Genomic DNA, 4876 nt, shown 5'->3' on the forward strand with positions numbered 1-4876 from the left:
TTCAAGTTTCGGAGTCAGATTAAATACCGAGCTCGACGCCATTATCGAGCTCGAGTCCAAATCAAACTATACTGAAAAGCGACGGAATCGAGCTTAAGAGCCAGAGGCCAACCAATACCGAATTCAAGTCAATACCGGACCCCAAGTCGGCATCGAGCTCTAAAACTAATGTCGACCAATACCGAGTCCGATCAAGATCGAGCTCATATACAAGAATCGTTACAGCCGCACTAAAGGAGAGAATCTCAACGAGAATTAGGGAAAAACTGATTTATCACTATGTATTTTCAATTATATCTAAAGTGGGATCGCCCCACTATAAAAGGGATGGCTATATTTTTGTAAATGATGAAGTTTGGCATACATTGTAACTCAGATATCATTCACTCCCATATTGAAGAATTATCCTTTTTTTAGCTTCATAGATTGATTCATCTTGCTTAATCCATAAATCATCATCTTTTCAACTTTGCTTATTTTTATTCTTTCGATATTTCTATTTACTCTTACGATTTGTATCAAGTTATACCACATACCCTTAGAACTATGTACAAATTCAACTCTATTCGTTTTTCGGGTAAACACTTATTTTTTTGTTTTTTACCCGCTAAACCATATACTTGAGCCAAGTCATGCTCTCTAATGTGCATTTTACCAAATAACATGTTCTTCAAGGACCTATACAACTTGTTAGACTATGTTGAATTGCTGAATTTGTCGATACATAGTTCCTACAAAACCTGCAGTAGCATAAAAAAAATATTAAGTTTGCAGGAGTGAACAATTCAAAATTTTGGCATTGCTAAAACCCAAATTACATAAAAGAAGTTATGCACTATCACATCATTGCTAAAACTCAAATTACATAAAAGATGCAAAAGGAGGACCAGACAGCAGCCTAATAGAAAAACGTACAGGCCAAGATGGAAACTTTACCACGCCATATAAAAAGAACATAAAACTTTGCAAGGTTCATCTCAACCTTGTTAAGTTTCGACCTCGAGAAATAGTTGTGCAGCTTGTAATTAAGTCACCAATGTCATAGGTGAGATGATCATGATCTATTGTGAATTTTCCTAAAACATCAAAAAGATCGCGGCCTTTCCCTGGACCCTGCATAAACGCGGGATGCTTCGTGCATCGGACTGCCATTTATCTTATTACTACCAAAATTCATCAAGGTATAGCGTAATGAGAGTTTTTATATAGTAAGCATAAATGGAGCCACAACAAACAAATCAGTGATTTCATCAATTTTTACTCAATATAAAAGCTCTCTTGCTTTTCATTGTCAAAATTCATGCAAGTTTGCAAACCATAATGCATTAAATATTTGAATCTTCTAAATGTATTTATGTTTAACCTCACTATTACACGTGGTTATGAGCATTATTCACATGTTAATTAGTCTCTTGATGTCAAGTGACAGGAAATACTTACAAGGTAAGAATTATGCACAAGAGGAATATAGGCAAATACTACTCAAAAAAAAAAAAACATCAGGGTAATCTATATGATATTAATTGTTACCTATCATGACTGGCATTTTTAAACATGGTCAAAAAATTAGGGATTATGACAATAAATCAGCTTCAGCAATTAAACAGAAGGCTAAAGATATCACTTAAGTTCAACAAATGTTATCTCAACGAGAAATAGTTAACAAAACACATATTTCTCCCATCAATATAATCTTTCAACAGAAGTAGGTTTCAAGGGGTTAACTAACATTGCAAGGTTGAGATCAATAAGTTTCAAGGAAGACTAACTTGAGTCTCTGAATAGTAAGAAATCTTTATAGTGACATTTTCTCTATGTGAGACAAGTTAAAAAGCTGACACAACTATGAAAAAAGGGCTACCTCTGTCAGTGTTCTTCCTCAGTAGTCTCCTGAACCTCCCCAACAGGCTCTTCCCCTGCAGTTATCTCAAGATCTAGCACGTCTTTCAGCGCCATAGAGAGGACTGGGAGATTCTTCTCAAGAATCGATATGAGTCCCTTTCTAGCTAGTTGCCTTTGATAGGCCAGTTTTTCTCTTATCAAGACCCTAGCTTGTTTCTCCATGTCCGCTTTTGCCTTCAAAATAGCTGATGTGAAACAGAATTCTGAATCTTTTTGGGATTTCGAAATTTCATCTCGGATATTATCCCACAGTAGTTTCTGTCCCAACATCACCATGAAGGTGGGTATCTGAAACAGACAAAAGAAAATACATTAACATTTGAAAATACATTTGATAACTGAATGTATACTAGCCACTGAAACTAACCAAGACTACAGCAACATTTTTCAAGGTGATGGTAGTTTTTGCAGCCACCGTATAGATAGGGATCGGTTTCACTGGCTTCTTATATCGCCAAGTCTTAAATTTCGCGTCTTTCTCCTATACAAATTTCCCAAAGCGAAGCATTATGGGGTGAGTTTTTCCCGTCTTTTCAAATTTGTCAGCCAACTTACCCAGAATAAACTACAAAACAGGGTTGTAAGGCATTGTAGTGTTTGAGATTGGAAGTTGGGTTGCTGTACTGTTTGAGACTGTAAGTTGGGCCGCCGGAAGTTGGGTTGCTGGAACCCTAGTGGAGAAGCGCACCAAGATAAAATGACATTCGCGTATTTGATATATCAAAATGGGGTCTGAGGGTCTCGGGTCAGATACCGGCCACTATTTAAAATATGACCAGCATTTGTATTGCGAAATAGTGCAAATGATTTGGCTTCCTTACTTTTGTTTGAGAGAACGTGGAAAGTGGACTTCGCAATAGACTAGAGACATTATGTAGATTTGTTTTCGGCCAAATATCACTTTTAGCTCGCGACCGAAATTATTTATATTCTGTAGTTATAAAAATATATAAAATTTATATATTTTTATATATAACATACATAAATATATATATATATATATAAATATATATTTTTCGACTATTATGTTCAAATCGGTTATACAATGTCATTTTCCCTTTATTCTTTCCTTTTATTCATGCATATTTCTTTTCCTTTTTTATCTTATATATCATATTTCTTATATCTTTCACATATTTCTATATACTAGTCTTAGGATACACGCGTTCCGCATGTAACCCATCTCAACGATTATAATATTTTAAAAATTATAATGTGTATGTGATGACCCAAAATATCATCTTTAAATTTAATAATTTTTTCTGTGCTCTGAGACCTCAAATAGCACCATTCAGCTTTCTTCGACTTGCGTGCGCAGTCCGTAAATTTTTTCAAAAAGTTTTTATGTGAAAAATTAATTAAAATATGAAATAGAGCTTTAAAACTCAATTGGGTTAACTTTGGTCAATATATTTAGCAAACAGACCCGAGTTAGTGTTCTGACAGTTTCGATAGGTCTGTATCGTGATTTGGGACTTGGGCGTATGCCCGGAATCGTCTCTAGCTCGAATTATCGCATGTTGTCAAAATTTTGAAGTTTAAAGGCTTAATGACTTTAAAGAATTAGACCAATATTTGACTTTATAGATACTGGGTCTGTATTTTGATTCTGGAACCCGGTATAGCTCCATTACTATATTTATGACTTATCTGTCAAATTTGGTGAGAAACGGAGTTGGTTTGATGTGATTCAGACGTCCGGTTGTTAAAATAGAAATTCTAAAGTTTTCTTAAAAATCTCATTTGATTTGGCGTCTGATTCGTAGTTCTAGGTGTTAAATTGGTGTTTTGATCGCGCGAGCGAGTTTGTATGAGGTTTTTGGACTTGTGTGCATGTTTGGTTTGGAGCCCCGAGGGCTTGGGTGAGTTTCGGACGAGCTTCGGACCATTTTTGTTCAAGAAAACATAGCTGGAATTCTGGTGCTTCACAGTACTGGTTTCTTTCTATGCGATCGCGTGACTATGTCCGCGATCGCGAAGGCTTAATGTCATTGATGAAAATTTAAACTATGCGATCGCATAGTAACGTCCGCGATCACACAGTGACAGCAGACAAAGCACTGCGAACGTGAGGGCCAAGCCGCGTTCGCGTAGAAGGAATGAGGCAGAAACTGAACCACAAAATTTTTACTACGCGATCGCGGAAGGCTAAGAAATTGTACTTCGCGTTCACATAGAGAAAAAAGTTGGGCAGCCAAAAATATGCTTCTCGATCGCATAAGGTAAAATCTAGGCAAACAGAACTTAAATTCTGAAAATGGGATTTCGTCCCATTTTCAATTTTGAGCTCAGGTAAGACGAGTTTTTGGCAATTTTTACGAGAAAATATTGGGGTAAGTGTTCCTTATCCTATATTGATTATATTTCATGATTCCATACTCATTTACATCATGAATCTGTGAATTTATGGAGGAAAAATCAGATTTTTATAAAATCTTCCAAAAATATAAAATTAAGATTTGAAGGTCAATCTGATGTCGGAATTCGATAATTTTGTATGGTTGAAATCGTATCGCAATGGGTGTTTGGTTTTCGTAAGTTTTTTTCGAGATTCGAGTCGTGGGTCTCACAGTCAATTTTTAAAATGAATTTCGGATTTTAATCTGAAAAATTAGTAAATTCATATGGAATTAATTCCTACGATTTGTATTGAATATATTGAATTATTTATGACTATATTTGAGGATTTCAGACACTAATTCGTGAGGCAAGGGTGTATTGAAAACTTGAATTTAGTTACAAAGCGAGGTAAGTGTCGTAGTTAACCTTGACTTGAGGGAGTAAGACTTATTTATCTATTTGCTACGTGATTTAATCTGCGGGTACAACGTATATGTGAGGTAACGAGTACTTATGTGTTGTGATTGAGTCAAAGCATGCGGGTGGAATTTGTTTATTGTGAATAATTACCTATTTGATTAAGATATTCCTGTTTAAGTTTATTATCGTTTATTTGATCATTATTCGTTAAATT

The 4876-nt window shown here is 35.4% G+C and overlaps 1 long non-coding RNA gene across 1 annotated transcript; it reads right to left on the reverse strand.

Annotated features, from left to right (window-relative positions):
* Positions 1–394: 394 nt before the first annotated feature.
* On the reverse strand, positions 395–2591 carry LOC104100918 (uncharacterized). Its single transcript, XR_687365.3, has 3 exons — positions 2270–2591; positions 1862–2190; positions 395–740 (listed from the first exon to the last, which is right to left on the reverse strand). It is a non-coding gene; the product is annotated as an uncharacterized lncRNA (long non-coding RNA).
* Between the last annotated feature and the right edge of the window lie 2285 nt (positions 2592–4876).

Source organism: Nicotiana tomentosiformis, chromosome 7, assembly GCF_000390325.3.
Source record: "Nicotiana tomentosiformis chromosome 7, ASM39032v3, whole genome shotgun sequence".
NCBI classification, from domain to species: domain Eukaryota; kingdom Viridiplantae; phylum Streptophyta; class Magnoliopsida; order Solanales; family Solanaceae; genus Nicotiana; species Nicotiana tomentosiformis.